At 37.5% G+C, this 13,750-nt stretch overlaps 1 protein-coding gene across 10 annotated transcripts in view; it reads right to left on the bottom strand.

Annotated features, from left to right (window-relative positions):
• The window catches only part of TFDP2 (transcription factor Dp-2), a 179,645-nt gene that overhangs the window by 59,230 nt on the left and 106,665 nt on the right, over positions 1–13,750 (bottom strand). The gene's annotated exons all lie outside the window — the stretch shown is intronic.

Below are 13,750 nucleotides of genomic sequence, written 5' to 3'. Positions count from 1 at the left end.
CATGGTCCTAACCCAAGTTTTATTTAAGTAATTTATAATTATCTTAATAATTAAGTTAAAATAAGAAGCCTTACTGAAAAGCCATTCTAATGACTGCTTTCTTGTAGTGTACAATTAGTTCTGCTAAATAGGAAAACTGTAAAATAAATAGTTCAGGCTATCTGACAATTAACTACTGGACTTTTAGTGGGTTTTCAGAGGAAAAAATATTTAGAGAATACATACTGCAAATCGTAGTTTATATCGGAGTTGAGAAATCTAGTTAGGTCTTTATTAGGCATCATAGAACAAAAAAATGTATGAAGTAGCTATGAAGTAAAATATCTCTTAGAATGTACTTATAGTATAATAGAAAATATTTATACTAAAAGTTAACATGTTTTCAAATGAGTTGATAGTGTAGAAAAAAATATGATGCTGCTGAGTGATACTGAAAACTGTGGGATGTGTACAGTGTTTTCAAGTGATATCAACACTTGTAATCTGAAATTAAGGTAGCCAAGTGCTACCCCAGAAATGAAAAGCTAACCGATAACTTTCTAAACTGTGTGAACTACTTAACTCCTCTGGACAAACTTCAGTTTATCAATGTTTTTCTTTTTTTCTTTTTTTTTTTTTTAAATATTTTATTTATTTATTCGACAGAGATAGAGACAGCCAGTGAGAGAGGGAACACAAGCAGGGGGAGTGGGAGAGGAAGAAGCAGGCTCATAGTGGAGGAGCCTGATGTGGGGCTCGATCCCAGAACGCCGGGATCACGCCCTGAGCCGAAGGCAGACGCTTAACCACTGTGCCACCCAGGCGCCCCAATATCAATGTTTTTCTTAATAATCTAATGTAACAAAGGAGATCACCCAGAGAGTATGTGAGAGAGATTCAATACTGACACTCTGGGGGAAAAAACGGCATTTAAGAGCAGGACGAGACACCTCCTTCTCAGATGGCCCCCTTGACTCTCCCAGCACGTGCCTAGACTCCTTAAGCCCCTCTTCGCACCTTCCGATTCTCAGCAGATACTCCTACTTCCTTCAGTAAGGAAATCAGGCCATCGGGCTATATTATAGCCTCTCTTCCTTGACCTGTGAACGTAACTGCACCCTCACCTATTTTTACTTCTTTCTCTCTGAGTGGAAATTCTCATATAAATGATTTCTTTCGTGTCTCTTCACGTCCTATCTTCTCAGGGGGCTCACTTATCAATTATCTACTGTCTCCTGAGTTTTCAACTGTACCATCAGCTCCTCCCCCGCTTCAGTTTCTCCCTCTGCCCATTTGCCCTTTGCCGTTTTCCCTGAATACCCACATTTGAAAATCAAACCCTTCATCTTTCTCATGCCCACTCAACAAGGTCTAATAGCCAAAGCTGTTTCTCCTTCATGTTCTTGGTGTATGGCCGAGTCTTGGCAGATGATCATTATCACCCCAGTGACCCAGTGCAGAAATAATCAACCCCCTCCTCATTCAACCGACCACCGTATCCTACTTGTTATCTCCTTATTCTGGCTCCCTTAATGCTGCCGGCACTTGTGTAATTTGAAACTTTATCAAATCTGATTTGAACACAGTGACCCTCTAACGCTGTGATTCACCATTGTGGCTGTGCAATGGAATTATCTGGGGCTCAATAAAAAGTACCAACGCCTCAGTCCCACCCCCAGAGCTGCTGATAAAACCGGTCGGGAGTGAACCTGGGCATCAGACTGTTGAAAGTTCTCTAGATGGTTCCAACGAGCAGCCAGGGCTGAGCACTACCACTCTAACTGGAAATGCTACTTCAAATAGCTTTGCTAGTCCCTCCACACATATGTAACAAAATAGTCTTTCAACTGGGGAAACTGCTCTGGACACTCCCCTACTTTAGGCCTTCAAAGATTCCACAACACTTTCAGTGCCTCTCAGATTCCTCAACATGGCACAACAGCTCCTATCTGGAGATCTCACCCCTGCCTCCCTTCCCAGCTTCATTTTCAGCTACTCCCCCCACTCCAATCAGGTTAAATACTTTGCAACTCCAGAAACGCCCCAGCTCAACCACTCCAGTTTTGGCGCACGCCTTTCCTTCCGTTGGAAGTCTCTCCCTGCTGGGGCTACTCCTACATCCTAGCACTTCAAAATGCATTCCATACCATTTTCTTAGTCATTACTGTGTGTCAGGGTCTGTTCCAGAGGCTTCCCCTTTATACACCATCTCATTAATGCTTAGGACAACAGTGTAAAATGTATTATTACTGACTCCACTGTACACAAGAAGAAACTGAGATAGAATGAGGTTAAAGAATTTGTACAAGGTCCAGAGCTAGTGAGGGCCATAGCTCCGCCTCCCAAGCTCCGGCTCTGTGTGTCACCTCCCCTTATACGTGGCTCCCAGCCTCTGTGGTCTAGTTTCTGGACGCCCTTCTTTGACTTTTCATAAAGCCTATGATTACTTGCTTGTTCTAGCTATCCTTTACCTAGTTCTACGTTGGCTATGTCTCTCAGCTTTGTATCCTAGCACCTGGTTTAGTCCCTGGCACAAAATAGGTGCACAAAACTCTAAAAACTACTGGCATAGATTGGAGCTATTACCTTTTCTAATCTGGATGCCTTATTTCCTGTAATGTAGCCTAAATTGTATTTTTTGTTACTTTTTAACTGGTGCCAAAACTTATACTGAGTTTGAAATAAATTTACATGCTAGATCCCTAATTATTTTGAATAACCAGTATATCAAATAAAGTTTCCTTCCTCTGTAACCACGAAACTGATTTTTGTTTTTATATAACACACACATCTTACCGATTGCTAAAATTAAGGTTATTATAACTTACCAAATATGGTTATTCACCTATTTAAGAATCCACACTAACTGGAGAATAATTATCTATGATTCTAGGGGGAAGAAGAGCTATGTAATTGATAGACATGTGCCATAAACTCAGTCCCAGGCAGGACAGGCATGTGAGGAAGAGCATAGCCCTACAAAAGTCTGGCTCTCAGATTTTTTTTTTAACGGGTGACATATAATATTATATTAGTTTCAGGTGTACAACATAAGGATCCGACAATTACATATATTACAAAATGCTTACCATGATAAGTGCAGTTACCATCTGTCACCACACAACATTATTACAGTATTACTGATTTAATATTCTCCATGCTGTATGTTACAACCCCGTGACTGACTCACTTTATAACTGGAAGTTTATACTTCTTAACCCTCTTCACCTAGTTCATCTATCCCGACCCTCCCCTCTGGCAACCACCGGTTTATTCTATGTATTTATGAGTCTGTTTCTGCTTTTGTTTGTTCATTTATTTTTTAAGATTCCACATGTAAGTTAAACCATTTGGTATTTGTCTTCTCAGATGGTTCTTAAAAATGACCTTAGTGCTGCTGAATGTTTAAGATGAGATCATTTCTGATACGCTGTTAGAAGCAAAAGTAAAAAAACTTGCATAAAGCAGTGGAACAAGAAACACAAAAAAAGACAAGGCTAGGGAACAGATTGACTCTGATTTTAAACCTAACACTAAAGGAAAACTAAGGATATAAAACTTAGGTCAAAGCAAAATGAAAAACATCATTAAAGCCAGATCTGTCATGCCAGTTAATACTGAAAGAATTTAGAGGGAACTTAAAAAATCTGACAAATTGATTCTAAAGTGCATCTGGAGGAGTAAAGGCAGAGAACAGCCAAGAAAATTAAAAAAAAAAAAAAAAAAAGGAATAACAGGGAAGAGGGGAACTTTAGCCTACCAGATTTCAAAATTATTACGTAGCTTAAGTGACTGAAATAATGTAATATTGCTAAGAAGCAGACAAAAAAACCTGACAAAACAGAAATTAAAGTCCAGAAATTACTTTGTATATATATGAAAATTTTATATATGGTAAAGGCAGCATTTCAAATCAATGTGGGAAAGGGTGGGTTACTTAAAAAAAAGTTCTTGATTATACATCTGAAAACTAACAGAACACTACATCAGCTACCCTTCAAAAAAAAAAAAAAAAGACACACGAAAGAAATGTTTCTGAGATAAGAAACTGGCCACTTAGACAAAAGAAACCTTGGATTTCAATTTCTCATTTTGTACAAAAATCAATTCCTGAAAGATCAAATATTTAAACATAAAAATTAAAGATGTAATGCTTGGGTGGCTCAGTTGGTTAAGCATCTGCCTTCAGCTCAGGTCATGACCCCAGGGTCCTGGGATTAAGCCTGCATCACATCGCATCCCACCCGGCTCCCTGCTCAGCGGGGAGCCTGCTTATCTCTCTGCCTCTGCTTCTGCCCCCCTGCTCATGCACACATGCTCTCTCTCTCTCTCAAATAAATAAAATCTTTAAAAAAGTTAAAGCCATAGAAGTATTAAAAGAAACTTAATAATCATTTTTTATAATTTGGGGATGAGGAAGGCCCTTCCGAGCATGTTACAGAATTTAAAAATTTTAAGTGAAAACAGACTGATAGAGGGGACTACCTAAAAATAAACTGTTTCCTAAATAGCAAAAGACCTAATATACTTGAGACAAATCTCAGACTTGGTAAACAAATTTGCAATACATAGGTCATTATTTACTATCTTTAAAAACTTATTTACTTAACTTCCCACTTTTATGTCAGTAACAGTAAAACAATACCTCAATACAAAAATAAGCTGAGGACATGAAGCATATGAACAATCATCATATGAAAAGATGCTTGATTTTAATTAAAAAATTTACACTTTTAAAAAAAAGAAACCATTTCATGTACCAGACTGATAAAATTAATCAGTTTGATAATGCCCTGAGTTGGTAAAAATGTGGCATAATGGGTGCATTTACAAAATCTGTACTTGGCACCTCCTATATGTCAAGGACTAATGCTAAACACTCATGCATATTCAGTGCAACACCGTCCCCTGCACTCAAGTGGCTAACACATTGTTGGCGGGAGGGATACCGGACAGCCTTTCTGGAGGGCAGTCTGACAATGTAACTAGAGAGGAGTAATGGGTCTATTAGAGGACATCATTTTAAATAAGTGCTTTAAAAACAATTCTACACATTTTAAAGGCTCTTTCCACTTCAACTAATGTCCTTTCAACTGCCCTCCATTGCCTAAGTGGCAAGCTGATCCCTGGCCTCTGCATCAACATCACAATTAATTCCCAATAATGGCACTACCCTCTGACCAGCAATTCCTCTGCTGGATATACATCCTAATAAACCAAGCAGATGAGAACAATTACACGTGTCCTACAATTGCAACATTATAGATAAAGGCAAAAACCTAGAAACAGTTTAAGTGTATAAACATCTTTTGGTACATGTGTGTGATGGAATATTACACAGTCCCTAAAACAGAATTATAAGTATGTATCTGCAATGGAAAAATGTTCCCATTATAAGAGGCTATGATTAGTATGATTCCATTTACCTAAAAACTACATGTTCATCATAAGTTATATAAGCATAAAAAGTATGGCAAGATAAACAACAAATGTAAGAGACATTAGCTCTGGCGAGTAGTATGGAGAAATGTTTTACTTGTTTTATACTTTATTATTACTTGGAAAAAGAGCTTATGAACATGCAAGTGCTTGTTTTATAATTTAAAAAGCTATTGCCATTCTGGAAGGAAAAGAGAGAGAGGGAGGGAGGGAGGGGGGAAGGGAAGGAGCATGAGAATCAGTCACAGCTGTTGAAACAAGATAAAAATCTATAAATGAGGTATCTGTGTTTTGTAATTAGTAAAAATGAAATCCGCTTTGGAAGTAGTTAAAGGGGCTCCACTGGGATTTCAATAATTATAACATCCAGAAATAAAAGCCATGAATTTAGACATTGTTTACTTTCATCAAATCAACTAGGTTCAACAGCAGAAACAGAACTTTTTCGACTCAAAAGGACATATTTAAATAGGTTATAAACATTCAGTATCCCAACATTTCAGCCAGGTTAAGAGAAGTAAACCGAACCAAGTCTAAAGAATTTTTCCTAAGTACCTGGCTTTAATTCATAGCTTCTTGGCAACAGGGGCTTGACACTGTCCAGAAGCCAATTCCTGGCAGTTGGTGTATTTATTAAAAACAAAAATTTAAAGACCTGCCTTGATTTGGGCTTTGGCAATTCCCTACATTAACTAAATGAGATCAATCACCTAGGGAAGTAGCTTGGAAAAAGAGCTAAAAACTTAGCCAAATCTTGGCACAGGCACACAATTTTGGCTCAAAATTTTATTTCAATTTTCTGAGTAATTAGAATCTTTCTGTTTTCCATTAGAATTGTCTAGACACCAAAGATTTCTTTCACTCATAATTCTTAAAAGGGGTTCCAGTTCCAGTTAGTCACCTTCAATATGTCCAATTAAAATGAAAAATTCAGTGAAATAACTGTGGTTTGTCTACATGATGCCAGTATAAGTTATTTTTTCACAGTACTGACTTTCTGGAAAAAAAAATGTTTTTTGGCCTGAATTAGTTTTTGGAAAAACCTTCACACAAGCCTATATCACATCCTCCTAGAAGAACCAAATTAATAACTTACTCTAAGAAAGAGCATGCCTATTTTAAAGGTTTATAAATATCTCAAATCAGAAATAGTGGTATATCCCACACACACAGAGGGTTCAACTTCAAAGGAAAAGATAACCTTCAGCCCTAAATAGTTAGAAAATGACCTAGTTTGTGGTGGCGCAGGTGTTTGTCGAAGTCGTACAACTCTGGGCTAAAGGGGTTAGGCTCTACTACATGCAAATAATACCTTAACAAAAAATGGGAAAAAATGACCTAGGCAATTTTGTACTTACTAGTAAGAGGCTAATTATAGATCATACAATCCTTTGGCTTTCTTCCCTCAGATATTTACTTGCCTTATTCCCTAGCTTCCTTCTAGTCTCTGGCTTGGTCATAACATCAAAGATGCTGACCACTCTATATAAGCACTTCCTAATTTACTATGATTTTTCACCAGAGTACTTACATCTATGTGATATATTGCATATTAATATTTACCTGCTTAGGGGATTATTATCTGTCCACAGCCCACCCACTCTCAGAATTTAAGTTCCATAAGGACAGGGGCTTCATTCTCATCTATTGCTGTATCTCCAGAACCTAGCACACCCTGCCTGAGACACAGCAAAGTTCAACAAATACTGTCGCATGAAAAAGAATACATGAATGAATACATGAATGTCTGGATGGAAGCACATTGTGAAAACTAAGTCTCCTATCTCCAACCACCACCTAACCCTTCCCCGGTGATGGCTACTGGTGCCAGGTTGTATATAACCTTCCAGAAAGATTCTAACTATACAAACATATATGCATAAATGTTCTTTTTTCCTTCACATATAGTTGAATACTGTATCGGTTTGCATGTTGCTTTTTTCCCACTAATACTGTAACTATCTTAGATGTCTTTCCATACCTGTATATATAGTTTTATTGCAATATTTACTTTACTAACCACATAGTATTACTTTCTATGGATCTACAAGTTTATTTATCAATCCCTTAGTAACAGAAAAGCTTTTAATATTACAAACATTATTAATAATATTTTTTATTACTACAAATAATACTGCAATGATTGGTCATGTCTTTACTCATACTGGTTGTGCCAAATGACTGCACCGATTCACCCTCCATACAGAAATGTATAAAAATGCCCATTCCACACATCCTTACCATCTCAGTGTGTTAATCGAACTTTGTCAACTTTTAGGTTAAAAACAGTTTCTCATTTTATTTTGGTTTTAATTTATTATAATGAATAAGGCTCACATGTTTTGCTTTAGGCATTTAAATTTTCATTCCTGAAAATTATGCCCACCTTTCTATTGGCTGTTGGTGATTTTTTTATTGGTAGATCCTCTTTAAATATTGAAAAAAATAAGTATATTCTTTGTTATGCCTGATGCAAATATTTTTCCCAATTTGATATCTGCCTTTTGCTTTTATATATGATTTTCTTTGCACATTTTTAAAGAATGTAGCTTGTTTGTTTGTTTTTTTAGAAGAGACAGTGAGAGTGAGGGGGGGAGGGGAGTGAAAGGGCAGAGGGAGAGAGAAAATCCTAAGCAGGTTCCACACTCAGCACAGAGCCCAACTTGGGGCTCAATCCCACAATCCTGATACTGACTGGAACCGAAATCAAGAGTCAGATGCTTAACTGACTTAGCCACCCAGGTGCCCCAAGATTGTAGTCAATTTTATAGTAATTCTTTTCTTTTGTGACTTTTGTGTCATACACAAGAAGGTCTGTTAAGTATGTTTAAATATAAATACAAAGGTCAGAGTAACTGCAAAGTTTATTTATTTATTTTTATTCCCTTTCTTGGAAGTGCACATTATATACAGACATGCTACATTTTACTTATCTTACAGGTTTGGTATTTCCTGTTGGCTATGCTGTTCTTCCAAATTAGCTATCATTAGTTATATACTAAGACTGTATTAAACATCCCCCGTGTTTTCTTTCTTTTTTTTTTTTTTTAAAGATTTTATTTTTATTTATTTGACAGAGAGGGAGAGACAGCAAGAGAGGGAACACAAGCAGGGGGAGTGAGAGAGGAAGAAGCAGGCTCCCAGCAGAGGAGCCTGATGCGGGGCTCGATCCCAGGACTCTGGAATCACACCCTGAGCCGAAGGCAGACACTTAACGACTGAGCTGCCCAGGCGCCCCTCCCCCGTGTTTTCTTATAATACCTTAATGCCTTCATTTTAAATTTTACATCCTTGACTCACCCGGAATTTATTTGATGTGAGAAATAAAAGATCCAATTTTTTTCCTCAAATGGCTACTTTTTAAAAAAATATTTTATTTATTTGTGTGAGAGAGAGAGAGTGCGTGTGAGCACATGAGGGAGGGGCAGAGGGAAGAGGGACAAGCAGACTCCCGACACGGGGCTCCATCCCAGGACCCTGAGATCATGACCTGAGCTGAAGGCAGATACTTAATTGACTGAGCCACCCAGGCACCCCCCTCAGATGGCTATTTTTAATGAATAGTCTACTCCCTCCCCCCCATGCTGCTTATGTAGTGCTACCTTGATCATTTACTTATTTGGGTCAATTTCTATTCTGCTCCACAGATCTGCCTATTTATGTGACAGTATCACATGCTTTTATTTCATTTGTGATTAACGTTTGCGCCAGAGAAGAAGCAGAGTCAGAACAGGAGTGTCAAGCATTTCTTTCCTTTCTGTATTAGCCTTTTAACTATTTGTTAATAAGTGCTGTAAAGGACTATCAATTGGTTTCAAATAAAGTACTAATGAGGTCAAGTCACAGGTCAATTCATTTTGCAAAGAAAAAAGATTCCACACCTTAAGACTATTTCTAATTTCAGCCAGCCATCTAGAAAGCAATGTATGTCACTGAAGAGTGGACTAGACAGAAACAATACGGATGGCTCAGAGGATATTTATCACCTTTATTTGACAAATAACTCAGGCTCAATAGTTCAATGTACTATCTGCATAAGTAAAACACATTAATAACACATAATTAATTTGAAAAGGCAGCATATCCAACTGGAAATGCCAAACCTGCAAGATAAGTAAAACAGAGCATATCTACATAACCATAACCACGACATCACTACAAACGGGAGGTGTGAGAAGATAAAAGTTCCTAATATTGGGCGCCTGGGTGGCTCAATTGGTTAAGTGTCTGCCTTTGGCTCAGGTCATGATCTCAGGGTCCTGGGACTGAGCCCCGAGTCGGGCTCCCTGCTCAGAAAGGAGTCTGCTTCTCCCTCTCCCGCTGCCCCTCTGCACCCACCCCCTGCTTGTGCTCTCTGTTTTGCTCTCTCTCTTAAATAATGAATAAAATCTTGAAAAAAAAAGTTCTGAACATCTCCAAACTTTCATGGTTAAAGTGGCCTCTAGAACCTCCCTCTCCATATTTGGTTCTACAATGGAATTCAAGCAGTCTATAGTACATAGAAAAGGACAGAAGATCCGAAATGCACATAACTACATAGCATAGGCATGGAAGAAAAGCCTAGCTGTTTTTGCAGCTGTCAGAACACAGGACTTCTAGGATTCCCCTAAATGGACCACCTGACCAGGATCTTTCCCTGAACCAAAGAAAGGCTTTCCATGAACAAAACCAAGAACCCTGAAATGGCCACAACAACAAACAGGCTCTTAGCCCTAAGGGCATACTCTTAAATGGGTTAATAAATCTTTCTGTCAGTCTCTTCTACATACTCTCGCTAGTAGGATCAAATCTGTTCTGGCTTTGATAAGCATTTTTACATGGAGGATACCTTTTAAAATAATTAGCTAGTTTTCTGTTTCTCTGGTATCTAAAACCATAAATGCCCTGAATTCTTCACTTTGAAAGGAGAAAAAAAAATTCTTTCTTCATCTTCCCATATGCCAGAATTTAAACAGCACCTCTTCATTTCTTAAATGAGCTCCTTAATTCAAGCTCTGGCATCTGGAATATTATCGTTGTTTTCATTTAGTTCATCAAACCTCAAAGCTAAAAAATCTTAGAAATCATTTAATCCATTCTCACTAGGTTTTCTTTATAGTACCTCTTCCTTTCAATATTTTTTGAATGTCTGTCCAAAAATATGTCTCACCTACAGGTTTGATTCTATTGCTTTTTCACTGGCTTCTTTATCTTTAGTTAAAACATGTCATTTTGTCCTTTTTCTATTATCTTGCTCAGTAAAGAAAACCTTTAAATCTTAACTTTCTCGTTTCTCTTCTACCTGCTGAATTAGTATTTCCCATTTTTTGGACAATATATCTTCTGATTAATACTTGAATTAGTTTACCATATGGTCTCAGACAACTTGGCTCTTCAAATCCTTCATAGCAATTCTTCCCAAATGTGCCTGGTCATAAGATATAAAGGGGGTGGGGGGTGGCGGCGGGGAAGTAGTGTCCCTCTTATTCAAAATGCACATTCCTGGGCTCCACTCAACATTCAAAGACTCAAAATCTAGGTGGGAATGCCTATTTTTAACAAGTGCCTCAGATGACTCTTAGGATCAGTCAAGACTGGGGAAGACTGCTTTAAGGTCCCTTTTTCTCTTTGTTCAAGTTAAGGAAGTAATGGAGTGTAAACAGACTCTTTCCATTACACTTAATCTCTTTCTAAATTTTTAAAAAAGAATGGGCTGAGTGACCCTTACTTCTACAGTCGCTTGTTTTTACATGTTATATCTTTTCAGTGTTTAGCCTACATTCAACCCCTACTTCCAGCACCATCACTACAGCCAGTACACCCACCAGATGGCACACAGACACCGTGTGCATGCCTAGTAAAAGAGTGAGTGGAAAAGAGCACATTTTATCTCGTACCAACAGCCGCCGAATGGCTAGAGTAGATCAAGGCAGCTGGGTGCAACCACAAGATCAGAATTTAAGAGTATTAGAATACCAAGTACACTTAATTGGAAATCATCCTCGTGAAGAAGCCCACAACCCCTCTAAGATGGTAACCTGCCCCAGACTATGTTAAGACATAAATCATTTAAAATTTATAGTGAAGGGGCACCTGGGTGGCTCAGTCGATTAAGTGTCTGCCTTCGGCTCAGGTCATGAACCCCGGGGTCCTGCGATCAAGCCCCACATCAGGCTCCCTGCTCAGCCAAGAGCCTGTTCTCCCTCTCCCATTGCTGCTCCCCCTGCTTGTGCTCTCTCATGAGTGGTCACTCTCTCCCTCTCTCAAATAAATAAATAAAATCTTTAAAAAAAATTTACAGTAAGGAGAGAGATTTTTCTAATATTTATAAAAGATGGCAATGACTGTAGACAGACCTACAATTTAAAAATTGCATTCTTAAAATAAATTTAAAACTTTAGGACACTTAAACTCAAAAAGACCAAAGACCACCCATGAATTAGTTTCAAAGCAGTTCTTTTCCCTAGCAAATGAGAAAGGGGATCACTGAATTCCATAATACTATACTCAAAGTTGCAATGATCCATAATCTTATTTCAACAGTATGTTCCATTTGAGAACTATTACTAAAGCTACATCTAAATCATATTTTGAAAAGCAAGAAATCTTAAAATTAGACATCAATATCAACAAAAATCTTTTAATTAAAATCTTATCCATTAAAAGATTTTTCAAAAAAAAAAAAAAAGATTTTGCAAACTTTTATACCTAAGTTCCCTGGGTCTACTTGGCACACCGTAAGTGGTCAGTTAGCAGTCTCTTCATTTTTCTGTCAGAGACATTCCCAAGAGAGTGACAAACTTTGTACCATAAGTGAGCAAAGTGCCAAAAACCAAGCCCCCTACTGATGGTCTCCAACTTTAGAGTCAAGATCCAAAAGTTCATTTACAAAATGGTTGCTTGAAACTTGGTAGAAAGAAGTAAGGCTGTTATTACATGATAGGTTCCTGGATCCTTTCGCAAGAGTTAACTCATAATGTACTTAAAGCACAATATTCATACTCTTTTATCTGTTCCTAAACAACAATGTAGATTTTCTTTTCAGAAAAATATAGGCATCAGGCAAATCTTCCCTCTGACCTCCACACCTCAAAAATGAGAGATTTTTAGGTTGCTGTTGTTTCTAATTGCACACATTTATATGTAAGGCAGAGAGAATGTCTACATTAGTCACTCTCTGGGTATTTTAACTTGGAAAACTATGAATAGGTAAGGCTCAGATTCCCACGGACTCTGTGCTAAAGAGTTCATACACACAAGGTGAAAACTATAGGTATCCCACTCCAAAAGTCTTTCAGTATATTACTCCTGATTTGAAGGGTTAACAGACTCAAAGATTTCTGTACTGTTGTTGCTGATGCTATTAAATGATCTGTCATGCCTACATTTATAATCATGACACAATTTTTGATAACTACAATCTAGGATGTTGTCATAGATCATATGTGGGGCCATCAAATGTTTTTTAGGGCTATCTCTTTCATCAAGCTTATATATACTTCGATGAAAATTGTAAAAATTTTTACTTTAGTCAGGCCTATAGTTTGTAAATCCATTTTTTTGAGGAGGGGCTAGGGGGAGAAGGAGACAGAGAATCTTACGGAGGCTCTATGCCTGATGTGGGTCTCCATCTCACAACCCTGAGATCATGACCTGAGCCAAAATCAAGACTCAGACACTTAACTGACTGGGCTACCCAGGCACCCTTATAAATCCATTTTAAACTCCACGTAAGTTATTTTACTTATCTTAGAAAGAAAAAAAACCTCAACTGCTACCTACTGCTCTTCTTAAAAAAGCAAAATGTATGAAGATCAATTTTAGAATCTTATTGTAATCTTAATTAAAACAATGATCTGTTTTATGAACAGATGAACAATGAAGACAAAGCTTCAAAATCTCTAAATTCTGTCATTATGTGAAACAAAGAAAATTTTCAGAGAAGCAGACAGATCCAAGTAAAGAGCAAGATAAATTTTTAATAATCTCCTTGAATGGTGGCATCTTTTCCTGTCTTCGCTTTAGGCCAATTAAACATTTAAAAAACCGTTTAATATTTGTTCCTTACACAAATTTTGAACTATGGTTTACAGAATTTTTTGGCTGTTATCTGTTCTTACTAATTTTACAGTGTAGGGTATGGTGAATTTTTACTAAGTGCCTTATATGTGAAATATCTGGTGCTCAGCATCGGTTTTTCAAGAGCGAACTTTAAGAAATGCGTAAAGTTGTAATGTGTATAAATGCACACTATACAACAGCACAGAACTTCTCTTTGTTACTTGTAAAAGGAACGGTTTTTGCTCGTTATGAATTCCATAGATTAAGAAATTATTTTTTAAAATTTTCACTG

The sequence above is a fragment of the Ursus maritimus genome, unplaced genomic scaffold (genome assembly GCF_017311325.1).
Source record: "Ursus maritimus isolate PB19 unplaced genomic scaffold, ASM1731132v1 scaffold_20, whole genome shotgun sequence".
In the NCBI taxonomy this organism is placed as follows: domain Eukaryota; kingdom Metazoa; phylum Chordata; class Mammalia; order Carnivora; family Ursidae; genus Ursus; species Ursus maritimus.
Note: the sequence above shows the minus strand (reverse complement) of the source record. Positions and strands in the feature narration are given on the sequence as shown.